Source organism: Pyxicephalus adspersus, chromosome 6 (genome assembly GCF_032062135.1).
Source record: "Pyxicephalus adspersus chromosome 6, UCB_Pads_2.0, whole genome shotgun sequence".
Lineage (NCBI taxonomy): Eukaryota > Metazoa > Chordata > Amphibia > Anura > Pyxicephalidae > Pyxicephalus > Pyxicephalus adspersus.
Window position 1 is genome coordinate 3,763,935 of NC_092863.1, and position 21,003 is coordinate 3,784,937.

Genomic DNA, 21,003 nt, shown 5'->3' on the forward strand with positions numbered 1-21,003 from the left:
GTTTACAACTTGAGGGTGCCATTTTGTCTGCAAACTTTACTAACCCAATAATACTAGATACACATTGGGTCTAATTTAATAAAGTTCTCCATGACAATAGAAAATAGACTACGTGCTGGATCACCCAGGTACACTTATGATAGTCATCCTACTTTAGTCTTGGAAATCTTTACCAAATCAGGTCCATTATGTCTGTATTTACCATTACAATTACATTCACACTGCTGGTGAATATAATCAACTGAACATGAAAAATATATATATTTTGCTTGTCAGTTCACTTGGGCTACAGTTACATTTAAAGTGTATGCTAGGAACTCCCTGACACTCATATAACATAACCCACAACCAGATCCCTCACATTTATATACCTACCTAACCAACCAAACCTTTTACATCACCCAAAGCTTACAACGTAAGCTAATACTTTGCAAGTTCCATATATATATATATATTTATATTTCTTCACACACATACAAATACATATACACACATGTACACATAGCATGTTAGCAAAGGGATCAAAGGAGTTACAGTAGAATGAAAGTCCCTTTAATAAAAGGCAGGTGTATAGTGCAGAAAGGGATCGGCAATGCTCCTACTGTCATAACTGTTACCTATCTGATTGCCAAATTTTACTGAGCTGCACATTTGCCAGCCGGCAATCCTGGCTTCCTTTGCACATGCCAGGAATGAATGAACTCCCACATGCCTGCCATGTCATCCTGGCCAATCTAGATAGCTTAATATGGTCTCCAGGAAAATTGGAAAGAAGTAGATGGTGATGCCTTGTGACAGAAAAGGGATAGGTGAGTATTGTGGGTTTGCTTTAATAACTCACAATGGCAGGCAGAGAGGGAAGCTATTGCTGTATCCTAACAAAATGATCACTATGGTTTTTCATCATAGTGATTTGTTGGCCTAAAGCCAAGGCTCCTGACCAATTTTCCAAAATGCCATCTAACCAATGATAGCTGAATGCTAACGGCCAAGGAGATGCACCTTACCGGGCATAAATGTTGGCATGCATGGATGTGTATATTAGGAGCCTGGTATGCGTTCTTCGTGCAGGTTAATGGCTGGGAGCACACTGGTGGTCCTCGGTATGGGGGAGCAAAAGGGGTCAGTTAGCCTTTACCCCAAAGTCCCCATAGAGGTACATGAACCATTACACTGACCTTTCTACAACAACACATATACTGACCATCTGGAAGTTTTTATGATTCTTCAAAGTTGTTTAAAACTCTTTTTCTTTTTTTTTTCATAATTATCAAGATTCATCATGAATGACACATCTACTTATCAACATTTATTTAGAAATATAAGTTTCCCCAAGATAACTTCTTCCCTGCTACCCCAACATGTTCCAACGCCTACACCTCAGTCACATGCTTATTTTATTGTGTGATATTATTAATATCGCCACCGTCTCATTCTGCGCGCCTGTCTTTCCAGTAAATGCTGGCAAGAGTCCCCATCTGTTACCATAATTATGAGTCAGCCAGTATTGCCGAGGTCCTGGGTCCCAATTCCTCCCTTTCTGGGCAAAAAGAAAAATATTCAGTTCATCCATTATGTCGCTCAGTGGAAAGTGGCGTCTACTGGAAGGGGAGCGAGCGAGTGTATTAAGCAGGAGAGGGCTGCAAAATGCCAAAGAAACACTTAGAGAGGGCAGAAAAAGTTCAGTAATTAGAGGCTGATCCTCTTACAAGAACATTTGGCTTCTAGAAAAGGTGTTTTATGGCCAGTCGGATGATTCCTTTATTTTGTAATATATGAGTCTGGGAGGGGGTTTTGCTCTCTATTGCAGATGATTAAAGCAGACCCAGAATCAAATATGAATATCTGCACATACATATAATATATATATTTTGTGGCTTACTGAGATCACAATACTTCCCCTGACAGTGACTCCATCTGCCAGATGGGTGGTGCCATTTTTATCATTATCCAGGGTCACCATCCACTTCTTGTACAAAGATTGCAGCTCAGAGATGACTCAATCATCTAAATCCTGGTGCAGATTTTTTGAGTGTTTATAAATTTCTAATACAGATCAGCCGCATTCTCTCACTTTATAGGCCCATACAGATTCCTGGGAGATGTTAGATTTCGGTCGCTGGAAATAAACTTTTCCAGTGATGGATGAATATACGAGTTCTGTATACACAGGGTCATTCTGTTCCATGGAAATCGGAGGGCATGAGCAAGTACCCATAGCACAGCACAATGGTTGTTCTGGATGGGTCATTCTCCATATTAATGATCTACCAGGGACCACTGTACACATGCCAGATTTTCACCCAAGATGATCAAAACTGTTAATCCCAGGAGACAGCGTCTGATGTGTGCATGAAGCTGATGACGTGCAACAAAATTACATTCTTGCAGCCTGAGAGATGAGACTGAAGAAATGCCTCCCCCTTCCTGCAACAGACTGACGACATCATCTCAGCCTGGACAAAGTGACTAACTAAAGATTAAAGATATAATTCTAATAAGGAAAGAGATAAAAGGAAGCCTTGATATTCTTTTAAATATAACATGGCAAGCAATGCAGGTCCGTAACACATTGGGGCTTATTTATTAAAGACTAGCTGATTATCCGGCATTGCCCGGGTATTTATTTATTGCAATCTTACATTATACAGGAAAGGAATCAAATAAAGTTTTAGTGTTAAATCAAAGAAATGTTTTTTTACAGGTTTCAAAAGATAAAAGTACAATATACAATTAAACTAAAATACAAATAAATAAATTAACCTAAATTAATGGTGCATGTCCCAATGCTGTTTTAAACGTTTTAATAAGAACTATGTGTTCATGAAACATTCTTTGTAACGTTAAGACAATATATGAAATTTTGTACCTGAGATGTAGGTGCACCTCTGGTCATTTTCTATTAGTTCGTTTTCAATAAAATATAGTTGTAGAAGTTTTGGTGCTTGATCTGGCAGCGCAAGTAACAATCCCGCTTCATGGTAATTTTGCCCTTGCACCGTGAATGTGGATGGAAATCCAGGCTGTTGAACAATTGATGTGGTGCCGAATGATGTCATTTGGAAACATGAGTTGTAGTGTCTGAAGTTACCGTATTTTTTGCCGTATAAGACGCACTTTTTCTTCCCCAAAACTGGGGGGAAAAGTTAGTGCGTCCTATACGACAAATGTGTTATAAAATAATTAAAATAATATACTCACCCCATTACCCGATCCTGCATGTGTCTCTTCTCCTCGCTGGCTGCATGCAGCGTGTGTCTCTTCTCTCCTCTGCCAGCATCGTGTCTTCTCCTGTCCGTAAAGCAGAGCGAAAGAAGCCGGCACAGCGCCACCTGCTGTTCCCTGTCCTAACTGCCGTACAGTGGAAAAAAAGCACAGAGTGATCAGAAGGGGAATTTGAATGACAGTGTGATCAGAAGGGGAATTTGAATGACACAGAGTGATCAGAAGGGGAATTTGAATGACACAGAGTGATCAGAAAGGGAATTTGAATGGCACATGAGTGATCAGAAGGGGAATACTGGTATGAATGGCACATAAGTGATCAGAAGGGGAATAATCTTTCAGAATCTTTTTTTTCTAGATTTTCCTCCTTTAAAATTGGGTGCGTCTTATATTCCGGAGCGTCTTATACAGCGAAAAATACGGTAATAAAAAATGCTTTGACTCTGAGGTATTTGCTGATGTGTAATTCCAAAGTTCTTGTGGTGGTGTTTCCAGTTGGTAAAGTTTGACTTTCCCTTTATTGCAGCAAATACCAGGAGACTCAGATTTAAACTTCTTGGCTTGACAGAAACTACAAACCATTTCTATTTTTCCAATGGTAACATTTGAATGCTTTGAGTAGTCTTTATGTGGATCATAGTGGAATCTTTCCAATACTAAGCTAAAATGTTGTGCAGTCCGTGATCATCTGGCTCTTTCTCTCATTTCATGTACTCGGGTCTCACGCTGTTGTACTGTGTCTGAAGCTCCAGATGTAGTGGCTCTATCTCTCTTATCCTGTAGTCAGGCCTCATGCTGTTGTACTGTCTCTGAAGCTCTAGATGTAGTAGCTCTTTCTATCATTTCCTGTACTCAGGTCTCACGCTGTTGTAGTGTCTTTGAAGCTCTAGATGTAGTAGCTCTATCTCCCATTTCCTGTAGTCGGGTCTCACGCTGTTGTACTGTCTCTGAAGCTCTAGATGTAGTATCTCTCTCGCGCAACGTGGCAAGTCTTCTGTTCCTGTTCTTTTGGCCTTTGATTGCATTTGGCCAATTGCCATACGTTTTTTCAAAGGCATTATTACAGGCCAAAAAGTTCCCAAAAAAGTATGTAAAAATATAAGCAAAATGCACACTGTCACTGAGCAATACATATATACATACATACTTATAACGCACTGTACAAAGATCAGCAGTGCACTCACATGAGTCTGAGTCATATGTCTAGCAAGTTTAGTTTAAATGTCTAAATGCGTTTTCGAGTGATGTTGGAACATAGAAAGTTTGGTTGAAATGTCTCCATGTGTTTCCTAGTGATCACGTACACACATTTACAGTATATATATATAGCACATACATACATCCAAGTATAGCTCTGACATTTACCACAGTGCTGTACAAAGATCACCAGTGCACTCACATGAGTTGGAGTTATATGTCTAGCAAGTTTGGTTTAAATGTCTCCATGCATTTCCTAGTGATGACATACACACATACATCCAAATATAGCTCTGACATATAGCACAGCGCTGTACAAAGATGACTGGTGCACTCACATGAGTCTCAGTCATTTGTATGGCAAGTTTAGTTTTAATGTCTCCATGCGTTTTGGAGTGATGGTGGAACATACATACACACATACATCCGATTTTATATATATAGATTGGAGAAGATAAGACTATCATGAAAGAACCTGAGTGATACAGAAAACCTGGAATAGATTTCTTTAAAAAAATAATTAGCAAGTCCTAAACCAGATCCATTCTAAATTTGCTGGATCACCCAGGTTCTCCCATGATAGTCTACCTTCTGCAGTCTTGGGAATAAATCTGAACCATTGAGTGACCAACCTGGGGCAAGCATGCTGAATGGGAGGTAGAACTTTTTAGACTCCACTGGCCACCTGTCTGTTCCAATTGGGGAACTTGCTAGGCAGTAAAGCCAATTAAATGTTTGCATAAGAATGAATTAGAAATAGAGAAAAATACAGATTAATGGTTTCCATTTTGTCCTGATTAAACATCAAATTTGTTTTCTTTTATTAGTAAAACCGTCTTTGCAGCTCTCCGCCATGTCTTACAATAAACGACAATCCTAAAGGTTACAATATTGTAACGGATATACCGCCAGATCACAAGCTATATTGACTTATTCTGCACTTTGCCTAGAGTTACTCCTTAACATGCCCCTCGGCAACCGCTCCTATTTTATGCATTCCAAAGAATACAGAAAAATCTGCATGTTTTTTCTTTAATTTAAAAACAGGTCAAATAAGGAGGAGAGAGAAAAATAAAGTATGGAAATCGAATGTAAAAAAGATTTCGCGCAGGCAACTTCCTCGGGGAGATCTGCTAGCTCTTCTTCGCGGCAAAACGGCTGCCAGTCATTAACAGCAGCTACACGGCGCCTTAATTGAACGCCAGCGGACCCACCCGCATTTGCATAGGGCCGCGTTTTGAGTGGCAGCTGTACATGTGATGGCAGACGGAGTTGAAAGCATGTTTTGAGCTGCCACTAATGATCCTGTGGCTCCGGGGAAAGCTGCCATATTGTAATTTGGCTATCAGGCATGAAAGGAGTAATTCCGAGTGCCAGGGATGCGGAGCTAAATAAATACTTCAATGCAGCAGGTTGCCGGCGGTGACACTTGTGATTTAGTGTACACCGATGCCCCCGTCGCCGATGGGGTTTTGGGGGAGCGGGTATTCTATGTGAATGTTGTAGATAAAACATTAAAGCAAAAGAAGCCGCAGTGTAAGTTGGGGGACGCAGTCCCAGGAGCCGGTGGAATGTTTACAACTAATGATTGGGTAAAAGGATTTCTTTCCACTTTCTGTCATGACAGCAAAAATAAGATTTGGGAAATAATGTTAACTCCCCAGCCCCCCGCTTGCTTGTTTTCTTTCTTTTTATTGTGTGTTTAGAGGAGGTGTTTAGGTTTACTGAGTGAAAAACCCGAAACCTTAAAGAACGGAAGTATAATCACACAGGATATGGGAATTTAAGGAATGGTTTCTCTTGCTTATCCACCTCCCCTGCTACTCATAATTACCTTTCCACATTTGTTCAAGATAGATCAATCTTCAAGATGGCATGGTGGCACGGGTATGAGTGTCTTTTTCTTGGCTAAACCTAATTGTGCCAACGTTGGTGCAAAAAAAAAAAAATCATGGTAAAACTTCAATCAAAAAGACATATTTAGTATATCTCTGGAATAAATGAACATTTACCGATGTTTGGTCTCTTTTACAGCCATTGAAACCACAGACAATAATTGCTGATGTGCTAAAGATACTCCTACTTTATATGACAACACAGCTCTGAATGTTTTGTCAGCCCTGACTACATAATGTTTATTAAAAACAACACCAACATCCACTCCCCACTTTCTCCTTTCAAACTCCATAACTTTTTCACATCTTCATAACTCCCCCTTTTAATACCATACCCCCTCTTCATTTCCAAAATCTTCCCTCATTTTATAACCCCTCCTCACATCCATAACCCTTCCACAGTTTCCTAATCCCACCTCATTTCCATAATTCTTTCTCATCCCCATAACCCCTTCTAATTGCCTCCTTTTTTCCTTAATCTTTCTGATACACAGGCAGACAATAGAGAAATGATCAGCTTACAAAATTTCTAGCAAAATAATCAGATATTTTTTACACCTGTTGAACAGATATAACAAAACATTTTCAATGGCCCATTCTGCAGACCAAAAATGGAGAAGTGTATAGTTAGGGGCTAAATAGGACCTGGGACCCAGCGTTGGAAAAGGCCAGAGCACTAACCTCTTATTCTTAGCTTTATTCTGCATTGTTCACCTCTGATCCAGAGATTTACCCTGCAGTACTGTTTTCTACCACTGGAAGTCTGATGAACCATCAGCATTGAACCTATTTCCTCGGATGCCTGGTATCCCACCCCTGCTGGTGACTGGACAGGAAAGGAAAAAAGAGGAGAAGGTAGCATGCTCCCCTATATTAGGTTTTTCCTAGGAGGTGGGGATACGGACAACAGAAGCGCTGCCTTGCTCTTAACGGCTCTCGGTTATAATGATTTCCGTTGTTGACATTTCGACAAACCATTATTTCACACATTCCATTTAATTGGCGTTCCAGATGTGCTCAAATCAACAAGTCATTCCAATTTAGAAGAGACAAGGCACGTACATACACAAAAGCCTCTCGCCATGCTCGGAGAGAGAACACTAAAACGTAATTCACTAATAAAGTTATACCTAACGGATCGACTGCGGCACAGACAAGACCTGGGCCCGTCTCTTTTCTCTGTTCAGGCTGCTTCCAGTGCTGATTCCATGTTTAATTCATGAATCCCGCTAACAACTACACATGCACTGGAGTCTGGCAAAGATACTGCGAGGTGTGTAAGACGAGAAATTTCATTATACATTATAGGTTCATGTCTGGGGGTTGTGTACAACTCATAAAAGTTGTAATAAAAGATTGGAGACGAGAGGGGAAGATTCCCGTGATGCCCCCTCGCGGACGTTTACGCTTGTACGGATTCTATTGTAAAAGTAAATGTAAATCCAGATTGAAAACAACAATGGAAACAAACATGATAAAGCTTAAAGGAAATCTTTGTGATTCCGTTCTGATATTGGAATGCCAGTTAAAGCCGCCATGCACAAATAACTAAACCAGTTCTAAGAAAATCCCAGCTAAGCAGATGTAGCCGGTAACAGGACTTAGTTCCAAAATGTGATTTATGAAAGTCCAAATGTGCTCCTGCATTGTCTCCATTGGAAGCCCATGTAACAGGGTGACTACAAAGCTGATTCAGACTACATTATGCCCACTGTTGTCACTATCAGGTAACCTGAGAAATGCAGGACAGGAACTGGCTGCATAGATCTATCGACTAATAGGTGAATGGAGTTACTCAGGCGGGCTTACATAACTTTACCAAAATATAGCAACATGAGCCTATTGGGTAGAAAAGGTTTGTGACTGCAGTGTACACCCCCAGGATCTATACAACAGCAAGAAATGGGACAGGTGTTGGGATGATCTGAGCCCAAACACCAAAACATATGAACAGGAAATTTCATCATCAATGGTCACCCAATGGCAGATAACAGGAAAGACAATGGAAATGAAAAAAAAACAATTGAAGGCAGCAATGGTGGTGGATGGAGCGAAGAAAGCAAGAGCAAACTTGGCATCAATGGGGAGGCCAAAGAAAGAGTTAAGTCAAAATAAAAAATTGTGATCAGGCAGGTTCATTATTGCAGGACGGACAGGCAACGTCCCTTCTTCAAAATAACACACTTACCTGCCGGATCACTGTTTTCTTTAAGGAAAATGCTGAGCTGCACATGTGCAATACAAAGTCAGGATGTGCAGGTGGGGGCAAGTGCTGCAATGGAAGTTATGTCATTCTGCCCTGGCCAATCAAAAGATGGGGGCATATGCAACGAAACAGGGACAAGTAGGGGTATTTAAAAAAAATGCTGCCAGGCAGTTGGAATTATTTTATTACAAAAGGGACATCACCCAGTCCTTCTGCAATATAGCACCTACCATAATGCAATTTTTTAGGTAACTGAAAGCATGTTCTAGCACCTTGGAAAGTGCTTTGAGGACCCACTGTGATCATAAGGTCTACTTTAAGGTAACGCATGACATGAGGAGGCGACTGAAACAGTAAGCTGTAAAAGAAAAAGACGTTGTCACCTTCACATTTTCTTATGGTGGGTAGTACTTTCTTTGCATATTTTGCAGGTTAGGTGAAAAAATATTTTTACAATTTTTAAGGAAGTACACCAGGGAACCCAAAATTTGATTCTTCCACATCTGCCGGCTGCTGTTGTTTTTAGCGTGTCGCCAGCTTTACAGTGTCAGGAGACAAACTCGCTTTGACAGGAGCGTTTAAACCGGACCAGAGATTTTATTGTCGGCGTTCACTCTCCGGCCTTTATTGGCTGAGCTTCTGCCTTTCGCATGCCTCCGTCTTGCAGTGACAATCGGGTTATATCAGGGGTCAGCGAGTTTTAGCTTCTGGCTTTTTTTTTTTCTCCAGAGTCAACTGTAAAATGCCTGGAATAATGAGCGCCTCGTCACCGGGGATCCCAGGAAAAAAACACGTCCTGATCGGAGCAGTCACTTCGTGTTTGCGCTGTCGCATCCCTGCAAGCTGAACGCATGCCAAATGCTATAACATAAGGCGGCATGTGAGCTCTACCACGATGACACTAATAAGAAATTAGGGAAGGCCCAACAAATGCCATTTGTGTTCAATCAATACAGCTCTGCTCACTTTTTTATTTTTGAGATTTTTTTCCAAAAAAAAAAAAAAAGAGAGAGAATTATCTTTGCAAACAGTTGGCAGGCCCAATTCTTTTCTGGAACGTAATTAAAAACATGTTGTGGTGTCTACTTAAGACATCAACTTTCTCAAGGCTGTCTTGTCTGCTGCGCTTTAAAAACAAAGACACTCGCATTGGCGGAATGCCCTTAATTAATCATCAGAGACTTTGCTGCAGCATGAGGAACGAGGGTGGGGCGGTGTAGAGAGACGCCTTTGTTTTTTATTTCAACGATTCATCATCATTCCTGTTTCCACCAATGGCAGCTGCCTCTGCTACCAGTACATGGCCTGGGGATCTGAAGCATCAAACAGGGCAGTGAGAATGAATGGCTAAGTTTGCAGGCGATAACAATGACAAGGGTGGTTTTGAAAACCTTAAGAATACCTAATGTTGATGCTTTAAACTGAACCCCAACCAAAAAACTTCATGCATGATTTTTTTATGTTGGATTGCCATAAGCGCCACTGTTTTTGTTGACGGTGCCCTATTCATCAAAAAGTAAAAATTCGCTCTTAAAATCCTTTGCATTGTGAACCCATTGGTTTTCCCTTGCATTGTATAATATTGCCAACCTAAAATGGATGGACCTTGAAAGCCTACAGGTGCAAGAAGGCAAATTGAGGGCGCTCACACTAATGAATTAATATCAACTTTCCGAATTTTCAGCTTTTAGTTGACCAGTGTGATGAAGGGGGTGTCATTTACCATTCTGAGAGCCACTAGGCCTGCACATTTTAACGTTACTATCTAGTACCAGCTTGAACTTAATTGGCGGCGAATGCGGTGATGGGAAGGGAACATCAATGGGCCTGGGAAGCGTCTCGTTCACAATGTGCCTTCCGAGCTCATCTCATCCCACCACCTAGAAGAAGACGAGGCTTCCACAACAGTTTGTATGTAAATGGCTCACCAGTGTGTAAAATAAAAAATCATAGCGGTGTACTGCTTGTCTGCTGCCTTCATACATGAATTATCATAATATTTTGATAGAAAATGAGAAGTTTTCTCCCTGGAAGTGAGAGAAGAGAACATAAAACTCCACCGTGATGTGAATCCTCTCCGCTTGCTTCACATGTAACGAGGAAAATTAGGACGGAGGAGGAGGTGGGGGGGACGACCTTGTGTTTGGGCCGAAAGTGATGAGCCCGTAAGATATTATTCTGCACAAAGTGGCACGGATTGGAGTTATTTTAAAGGGACGAGTTATCAAGCAGGGAGCCATAAAGTCTTCTTTGGATAAATTAGCAGTCAGGTGGAATGGCTCTGCAGAGATCAATACTGTACAGAAAATATCTAGAGCCCAGCCAAGACTTTATATAATGGGGTAAGACTTACGTTTCTGCACTGGTCACATTTCATAAAGATCCACGGGGGGGAAGGGGGGATGGGGGTAGAGACATATTGAAAATGAATGTTCGGGGTGATGAAGATTAAGATTTGATAGGAAGACACTTTATTTGACTAGATCTGTACTACCTAACTAGCTCTATCTATGGAGATGTAGACATAACACAAGATATACCCATTAAAATAACTTTCAGGTCTTTGGGGAACCCCTTCTCTAATTACTGTATCCACAGCTCACAGTATATTAGTGTGGTGGTCAGTACGAAGAATGCTTCTTACATTGCTGTCCATTGGGAAAAATGTCACCTGTAAAGATAGCCAAAAAAAAATTAAATGTCATTTAAACCTGAGAGTCACAAATTGCACAAACAACCTTTGGAGGAATCCCAGAGCCCCGGTTAAGAAATGCTGGTCTGGACCATTTGAAATACGTAGGCATGTAGTATGCACATTTGAGATTGGGTAGAAAAGATTTTATAGGAGAAGAGATTTGAAGTGAAAGAGACTTTTTGGTAAAAGTGATTTCGTAAGAAAAGAGACCTGGAAAGAAGAGATTAGGTAAGAGAAAAAACTTGGATTAATGGGATATTGTGGGAGAAGAGACTGGGGTTGAAGAGAAGAGACATTGCAAGAGAAAAGACTTGTGGAAAACGGATTTCATGGGAGAAGAAATTTGGAGAGAAGAGATTTTGGGAAAAAGAAATACATTTTGAATCCAATTTTGTAAACATTTTGGATGGCCCCGTCTTTGTGGAGAGATTTTCTATCTCTAATCTTGGTGGTCCTTTGAGTTTTCACCAGAACAGGAAAAGAGGGAAACTCTTGATTAATAGAGATTTACTCACACTTCCTGCTATGTCTCGGTAACAGGAAGGGATGATTTCCTCCCGCCCATTGCATTTTAAAATAAATAAAATGTTCTGGCTTTTTTTAAAATAAATAGAATAAATTGAATTCTTCCAACTAGCCGCTTTTGTTAATGAAAAGCAAACGCGTGCAATGTTTTGTTTGTCTTTATAGAATCGATTTGCATCAAAAAAATAAAAAAAACAGGAGATATTCCAGGCACACTTCAGCCTTTGTCGCTATCGCAGCCGACATTTCCTCCGGGGCACGGTCGAGACTGCGGAGCCCTGAAACTTTGAACTGCGCGAAGAAAGTTTTGAATAAATAAAATATTGTCTGTGCCGCTGGCTCTTGCTCTATGACTGATATACGTCCTCTTCTAAAAGAAATGCTCTGGCAGAGGCACAGCTGGATATTCGGAATTTCAAGAAGAGCGATATGAATAGCCTTCCTTCAAAAAAAAAAAAAATAGCATAATTTGTTGGTGCTGATTTGTAATGTTAAATAAAGCAATCAAGAGGCCGGGATGCAAATATCTCCGTGTGCACAGGGAGCCTGGAGAATTCCTCCAAATTTTATGATTAAACATTAGAAAGTTAAACGAGGGTTCAGTCTGGAAATATAAATACCCATTTCTGTTATCGCTGACGAGGATTTCACACAGCGTCTGCTGGAGAACTTAAAAATAAAACCCGAGCGCCAGCTGAAAGAAACTTACAACGTTCTGCTTTTTGGATGTGTGTGAGGTATTCAGACTGGGTGGCTATGATCCAACAGATGATGAAAACACACAGAATATCCATCAAATTTAGACAAGGAGTGATTTTTTTTGGACACAAGGAATGGTGCACTTTGGATGTGTGGTGGCAGTGGTTTAATAGGCATTGCATTTTTTAATTTGAACTTCTGCATGTTATGGAATGCCAACACCCTTTGGCTGTAATTGAGCTACAATACGTGTTCACATCAAACCAATTCCACAGGGAAAGTGACATGGGAGCTAACATGGTACACACATGTAAAACCTGTTAGTATGTTGCAGTGCCACATATTTCCAATTTTACCCCAAGGCACTAAGGCAATGCAGCCCCAACTCATGATCACCCTGCTGTGGTGCACTAATTTGCCAAGAATGGTGCATGTCTGTATTTTTGGACATTTTGGCAAAATCTCCAAGGCTCCTTTAGAGGCTGATTGAGGTTTCTTGAGCAATAAACATTTTGTGCCATTTTGGCTATCTGCAAGCATGACATTTTTCCCACTGGCTGGCAATGTATGAGGCATTCATCCTATTGACCACCAAACCAAAGTGCCACAAAATGGGCATATCAAATGTTGTCAGGGGTTCCCTGAGATCTCAAAGTTATTTAAAATGTTCCCCCATGCTAAAAAGGTCACAAAAGGCTCTTGAAGGCAACACATGTTAACACACATATTAATGCACCTAAATAAAGCAATGCACCATGACAAGTTCTTAACAGGACCTTAGGGCTCATTCACCATAGATCTGCCAAAGCTCCATTAACTTTTTAGAAATCTATATTTAAAAAATATCTGTGTGCAAGAGGGGTCCAATAAAGCTTTATTTGCAACACCCAAATTACATGGTTTTGTTTAGAAAATGTATTCCAGGATAAGATCTCGAATGCTGTAAACTGTCCCCTACATACAAGGCGGTGCAATCCATCAACCAGGAATTTGCAAGAATAGTTATTGCCACAACTGTTAATATTCTTGTAGCCTTTCTTTTCCCCTTTTTCTTTCAGATGTCCACTGGCATCTGGACTAACTTTAAAAAATGTCATACAGGGGTTGTATTTTTATTTACAATGACCTTTGCTTTGCATTAGTGAATCTGGAAAAATTTAAAGGGTGCTGGATGGCATCAGACATTGGCCTGTGTACTGGCACTACTAGCCGTCTTTGTGTGAGTGCCCAACTAGGTCCAGCTTGACTGCCAGCACCATGAAAAAGTAGAATCAATAGAGGTGATGGAGAGTCATTAGGGGTTATGAGAGGTGAGCTAGCGCTGGTTATATTTCATATGTGTTTTACTGTTCACCCAATGGAAAAATTAATTGTCCATACCTGTGAACGCTATATACTGGCCCATTACACCCTAGATTATAGTAATGCATTGTTGCATGTGGAAGCAGTACATTTATTTTAAATTTGTACAGCATTCACATTAAAAAAATGGATGCGACCAAAACAAAACAAGTCATGACAAGTTGCTGTTCTTCTCTCCTCATCCAAGCTTATTGTATATGGCTTACAATTTGAGAATTTTGGTCTACAATCCTCCTTTGCATACATGGTTATTGCTCCTTATAGTGGCCCCACTAATACACTAAAAAATTAGGGATGAATGCAGCTAGATTCCACTTGTTATAAATATGTCCCTCTGTTTTTCTGCAAAAAAGGTGACCGATCCCTAAGTGATAAAACATGTGACTTGCTTGTGACCTGGATTTGACCTCCAGCATGATAACAATGATGTGTCCATTTTCCTGAAATACAGTGTAAGAGCTGGATAATCCCCTAAACAGGAATGATAAATGATATTCAGCTGCAATGTATTCCAGGCCAGGGCATTGTCTTTCCTCCTACTCGCTGCTCGTCGGCGGGAATCAAGGACTTGGAATGCCGGAAAAATCCCACTTCACTCCAAAATATGTCTGCATCAGCAACCAGAAGTAAGAAGGCAATGAAAGTGTCCAGGTATATGTATTTTATCAGAAGACATTAATGGTTTGGAGCAAGTCAGCCTGTAATGTAATCTATAGGTCAGAGCGTGCACCATAGTCATCAATATTCCTCTATAAATGGGGACATCAGGCTCACCCTAAACCTCAGAAATATCCTTAAACCTTAATCTGACCCTAATGCTTTGTCCGGTACTAACATATCCCTTAACACTCCTTCCTCTTCTAAATCCTAACCCCTTAACCCCTAACCCTTCACCACAAACTAAAATAACCCCATCATGGCAAATCTTCTACCCCTAACCAGAGGTACCAGTTCTGCCCCAAACTCATACCAGCCCACTTGCTGGTCCTGAAACTTAATGATCAGCAGCCCAAGCAAGGGAAGGTTTTTATATTAGTAAATGTTGTCTGTAATGAAGCTTTTCATTTTATTGAAGAAGGTTTGCACTTATTGCTCTTTACACCTCCATGAAATGTATGCATGAAATATCGGGTAATGAATCAAGCAAGAGCTGAAAAATTATTTCTTTTATGAAAAGGAATGAATTAGGGAGCTGAAGGTCTTTTTAACATGTTCCTGGAGTTCCCCTTTAACGCAAGTTCTGCACATGGTGAGAATGGCATCAAAAATTGAGTTCTCTAATTCCTCGCCAATTTCAGCAGAAAAGCTGTTTGTGTGATAGTTTACAATCCGGTGTCAAGCTCTTTTTTCTTCTCGCCACCATGAAAGCATGGCTGCAGAAAATGTGATAATTTGTGTCATGTTTTCATCGTTGAGCGTCTCCAAATCTGCGGCAGGCCTTCCCTAAGAGCTTAAGGAAAGTGCGAGGTGCTAACGTCGTACGTAAGAACCTGATCGTGATAATTCTTAGAGAGCTTCGCTTTCAGCCTAAACCTCTTAAGGCAGCATTAATCGGGGATGATCTGCTGAATCTGTCTCAGGAAGCCTTCAGTGTCACTGTGTATCTTCTGAAAGGGCCACAGCCGTAGTACAGATAGAAAAGAGAGCTCACTAAGACAAAGTCAGCAAAAACTGCTCCTAACGACACGGAGGATGTCAGATATCTGCATTTATCTATGGCATGCGGGTGCCAGGCTATGTGTCTGACAATGTACATTAGAAGATGCAGCAAGTCAGATAAAGCTACTCATTTTTCTGGGTTGTAGAACAATCATCATGTCTAGCCCTTTCCATAGCCTTACTGTTCCTGGCCCTCCCTTTCCCTTCATTGGATATCACTTTTTTATCCATGGACACTCCGCATTGCACATTGGCACATCTATGGCAGCATACAAATTCCGCCTCCCTAGGCAGGTTTTGCTTGGTGGATCGCCCGGCAATTTTCAGTACCTGCCCGGCTGGTTGTCATCAGACTCTCAGTCTGGGTTTGAGAGCTGTCAGTGAATCTGGGCAGCCTACCAGCTCAGAGGATCACAATGATTACTATACATTGTATCTTTTGCTTATTCTGTATCTTTCTCACTCCAAAGTTTGCCAGAAGATCCGACAAGCTACATCTCTCACTGAAAGTTTGCTTAAGTTCAGATCAATAACTAGTTACCCACAAGCAGAGGGGGTAGATTTGCTGATTTGGGCACCTTGGGCACCTTCTGTTAGCACCTTGCCAGCCACTTGGTGCTTGCACCACACTGCTGGTTCTTAAAGAAACTTTTTGAATATTAGGCTACAGTGACCCCCCCACCCGACTGAGAAACATTTCTAGGAATGCTCAGTCCTGTAGGCTAACATTAACCCATCAAGAAAAGAGCCAGCCCATTGTTTGCATCAGACAAAGTCTGACACCTCCCTTGCAAAACAAGAGTTGGAGCTGACCAATCAGCAGGGAGCATGATTTCTTCTGCTTGCATAGTTCCAAGTATGTTTAGCTGGGAGTGTGTTAAACCTCTGCAGAGAGACCACTGCTTGTTCACGAATAAAGGATTCTTGATTCACTCACAGCCTGCACACCCCTGTGGGGTACCTGATGAACATCTTTTAATAACCCAGAAATTTAGTGCAAGGATGCATTAAAAGACACAGCTGATGGGCAGCAGGAAGTCTCACCAGAATAAATGGTCTGACAGAATTGTAAATCTTTTCATAATAATAACTTCCCACATGTGTATTTAGTTGTCGAGGTTCTGTTTTGATTCTCCCAGAGTAGATTTGTTCTACACCCCTTTTATCTTCCACCAGGTACAGATCCACATCCTCCCTGCTCACTACAGCTGATCATAGGAAGATTTAGCGGCACAGACAAAACCCAGACTCATCAATACTTGGGAGGAAACATTAGTGAGACTCATTGTTAACGTTCACCCCGAATGGCCCTTTCTCCATCCATCAATGTTTGGGCCACAAGGAGCGCTCACTGTGCTAATGATTGTGTGCAGTAAAACATCATTGCTATGCATTAAATGTGCACTGCACAGTCACTTACCCTGATGTACTGCGTGCGGGGTTATGCAGCCACACTCGTTATATAGTTATATATATATATATATATATATATATATATATATATATGGGTGTGTGCGTGTGTGTATATATAGATATACATATACCCCTCTTTATATAGATATATGTATACCCAACATGACCGCCATCTTGTAACAAGTTAAGCATAGAACACATAGATAACTTATGATCGATTAATTCCCTGCTTTATGAACAGACCCCTTAGAAATGGATGCATGGTAGATCTATCTAAGTCCTGATTCCTCTGCAGGTACCATACACACAAGAGAGCTCCTAGATTGTAAGCTCTTTGGGTCAGGGTCCTCCCCTCCTCCTGTGCCACTGTCTATATCTGTCTGTCATTTGCAACCCCTATTTAATGTACAGTGCTACGTAATATGTTGGAACTATATAAATCATGTTTAATAATAATAACGTGAAACAAGATGTCCTGTGTGCAGGTTGCAGAGTTGGACTTGAATCCCTCCACGTTTACAACAAATTTGCTGCAAATCATGTAATCTACTTACCAAAATTCAGAACTTTCTTAATGCAATCCAATGCTTATTAGAATTTCTGTATGAAGAGGTGATAAAGGACAAATCCACCCACAGGAGCCTAAAACAGAGGAAAGAAGGGTCACACATATCCAGAAATATCTGATATTCTGAGATCCAAGTGAACATGAAATACCCTGTGTATGTAGCATGCTGATAAAATGAATATAATTCTGAGCTTTTGTACAATATTTATATATATGGTACATAACCAGTGAGCTACAGTCCCATATAATCTATACATAACCATGGGGCACATTACAGCTGAATTGTCTACACTGAAATAATATAGACATATTAGTTTGTGTTATCAGTAATCTGCAGATGTCTCAGGTCAGTCTATCAGTTGTGTTGTAAATTTATTGCAAGTACCTTTCTGCCATCACTGTACATAGTTATTATATTGCATATATTGCATATCCTGCAGAGAGTAGATATCTTCAGTCATGACTTTAGGATTGCCTTGGATGGAGTCATGTGACCCTTTCATTTCTGGGTCAGCTGATGGGTCCGGGTGTGGCCAATCAGAAAAATGCATAAATCTTGCACTGAATAGGGGCTGGGCCTTTTACCGCAGGTGAGTGCTGGGAGCAGGAAGGGCTGAGCTGTGGGAACAAGTTAGAGGGCTATGGATGGCTACATCAGCATGGGGATAGGGTGATACAAATCCAGGCAAATGTGTTATGTTTATCAGTGTATATAACCTTTTATTTTCTGTTTTTCCTTCTTGGTGGTAATGCAATGTTTTTTGTCATTTAACACTTGTTATATTTAGATTGAAAAAATATGACGTTTTTCAAGTTCAACCCCTAGGGCAGGGGTCAGCAACCTTTACTATCAAAAGAGCCATTTTGCCTCCTCTTCCACTAAAGAATAATAGTCTGGAGCCGCAAAACATAACACAGTTTATAAACTTTTAAAAGTTTTAATATTTTTTTAATTTTACCTGTTACAACAAGTGTGCATGTGTAGGCATACTTTGAAATAAATTAAACACTGAACTATGCCCCTAGAAGCCTCCAGCTTCTAACGTATCATCCTGTTATATTAGCTGGAAGCTTCTAACGTAACAGGGTAGATTTTTTTGATGGGCAGAGTTCTTTATGTTCTGATGATGCCTTAGCGATGAAATTTTAAGGGGTGTTAGCCACAGGTGTTCCTCATTTGCAGCTTTAATTTTGTTCACCTGTACCCCCCAATCTTGAGTAATTGGGGTTCAGGTGATAGAAGCCTCCAGCAATGTGTAACAGGGTAGATTATTTTGATGGGCAGAGTTCTTTATTTTCTGATGATGCCTTAGCGATTTAATTGTAGGTGGTGTTAGCCATAAGTGTCCCCCACTTGCACCTCTATTTTGGTCACCTGTACCGCCTCCCCCCCGTTCCAGAGATATTGGGGTTCAGATGCCTCCAGCAATGTGTAACGGTAGATTTTTTTGATGGGCAGAGTTCTTTATGTTCTGATGATAGCCTAACAATTAAATTTTAGGGGGTGTTAGTCACAGGTGTCCCCCACTTGCACCTACATTTTTGGTTTTGTACATCTCCCCATTCCAGAGAAATTGGGGTTCAAAGGAGGGGGATGTCATTGTACACACCCATTTGTACACGCCCCGTGGTAGATTTATTTCACTGGTGGATTTTTTTCATTAGAACACCGGATAGGGAATCCCCCTCCTCGGCAGTCTCTTGGGATGAAGGGGATCCCCATTAGAGATCTCCCCGCGGCAGCCGAAGGGAGCCACAACAAGGAGGCTGAAGAGCCGCATGTGGCTCCTGAGCCGCAGGTTGCAGACCCCTGCCCTAGGGAAATGCATATCCCAGGGAGGAAGGAAGGCAAAAAAAAAAACTTCTGTTCAATTTGCTCCAATGAAAAGGAAAAAAAATCCTTTCTGATCCTGAAAGGCAATTGGATGTTCCCTGGATCAACAATGTTATCTTTACTTTAAAACTTTAATCCCCAGTTATGTTCCGTGCTTCTAGAAATCATCCAGCTTTTTCTAAAAGTATTCTATAGTAGTTGCTGAAACTATTTCCTGAGGGAGCCGATTCCACATTTTCACAGACCTTACAGTGAAAAATCCCTTCCTTATCTGGAGCTTAAACTTTTCCTCCAGAAGGAAATGGCGCCCCCTTGTCCTTTGTAATGATCCCAAAGTGAATAGTTTGTGAACTGGTGCCCAAAACTGGACTGAATATTGGACCACTTCTTTGTACAGGGGCAGGATTGTCTGTCTATCCATCTTCCAATACAAGAAAGTATGTTGCTAGTTTTAAATGTTGCATGCTAAGAAGTCTTATCTACCAATTTTGTCATGTAATTGTATATTTAGGATTGATCCCCTTTCTTGCAGACCTCGTTGAGCCTTACCTGTATGACATGTTCATGTAGAAATCATATGTTGGGTGAATTATAGGTGTTTTCCTATTTTGCCATGTTAGAGGCATGTATCTGTTATCCTAATGACCTTTGATTTATCTGGGCTTGGTACTTTTTGAGAACAGCTGTGGCATGTACCTGTTAATCATGAAGATGTTTCCCTTTAATACCTCACCTGAACTTTCAGTCAGTAGAAGGTTTAGGTTTTTAGCCTAAGACCTTTTTGAGACTTTAGACATGTTAGTCCTGTTTAGATCCTTAACCATTGAAAGTTTTAGAGAAAATGGAACACTAAAGTAATGAGATGGTGTGGTGTAGATTTTGTGATTTCGGTGTACACCTGTAATTTGCTGGGTTTTTTAACTTATGTAGTGGTCACTGGTTCTTCAGGCGATGACTAGTTATAATGGAAGCGGCTCTGGTGTGGAGTTGGTCCTTGGGTTTGAGGTTATGGTAGTGCCACACTTTGTACCTCCCACCCTCTACATTGGTGTTTTAATGATTGCACCAAGCAGTATGTCTAATGTTGTCTCTTCAGTTCTTGTGTATTCAGGTAAAGCATTAAGTTTCAGTTAGCCAAATGATTTCCAATGGTATTACTGCAAAATTACTATTACGCCACAGCTTCGGTAAAGCCTGGACTTGTTGTACTATGCTGGCAGGGAACATTCTTTACTGCTTGGGAAGTAGCTGTTTTAGAAAGCAAATCTTGAAATAGAACATCCTTTAATATCAAGATGTTCCATGTTTTTAACCTAAGGCTTTAATGAGCATTAATAATTCCCTTCCCTATGTTCTAAATCAGTTTTCTAGTGCTAATTATGGGTTTTGCTGCAGTTACCTTTTTACAGGTAACAGTGCAGTTCACCTTTCTCAGTCTTAATATTAAGTTTGGCTTTTTTTTCAGATTATGTAAACTGCTACAAGATAAGTGGTCCTATGCTTATCAAAAATCACCAAGTTAGAATAAATGTGCAGCTAAGGTTTTCAGTAACTGTGCTGCAATTAACTACATGCTGTGTATAAGTGATCTTAAAATTAAAGCATAAAGTTCAGTTTTTTTTATCCAAGCAATTGCGTTTCTTGAGATTATATTGAACAATGGCAGCCTACATAACCTTATATAAAAAGTATAAGTCTGCGTTGGGTACAGGTTAGGGAAACTAG

General features: G+C 40.6%; 1 long non-coding RNA gene across 2 annotated transcripts in view; it reads right to left on the bottom strand.

Annotated features, from left to right (window-relative positions):
• Positions 1-21,003, bottom strand: part of LOC140332915 (uncharacterized) — a 146,684-nt gene that overhangs the window by 105,935 nt on the left and 19,746 nt on the right. For both annotated transcript variants that reach the window (XR_011921251.1, XR_011921250.1), the window contains exon 2: positions 17,431-17,518. This is a non-coding gene — a long non-coding RNA (uncharacterized lncRNA). The remainder of the gene's footprint in view (positions 1-17,430; positions 17,519-21,003) is intronic.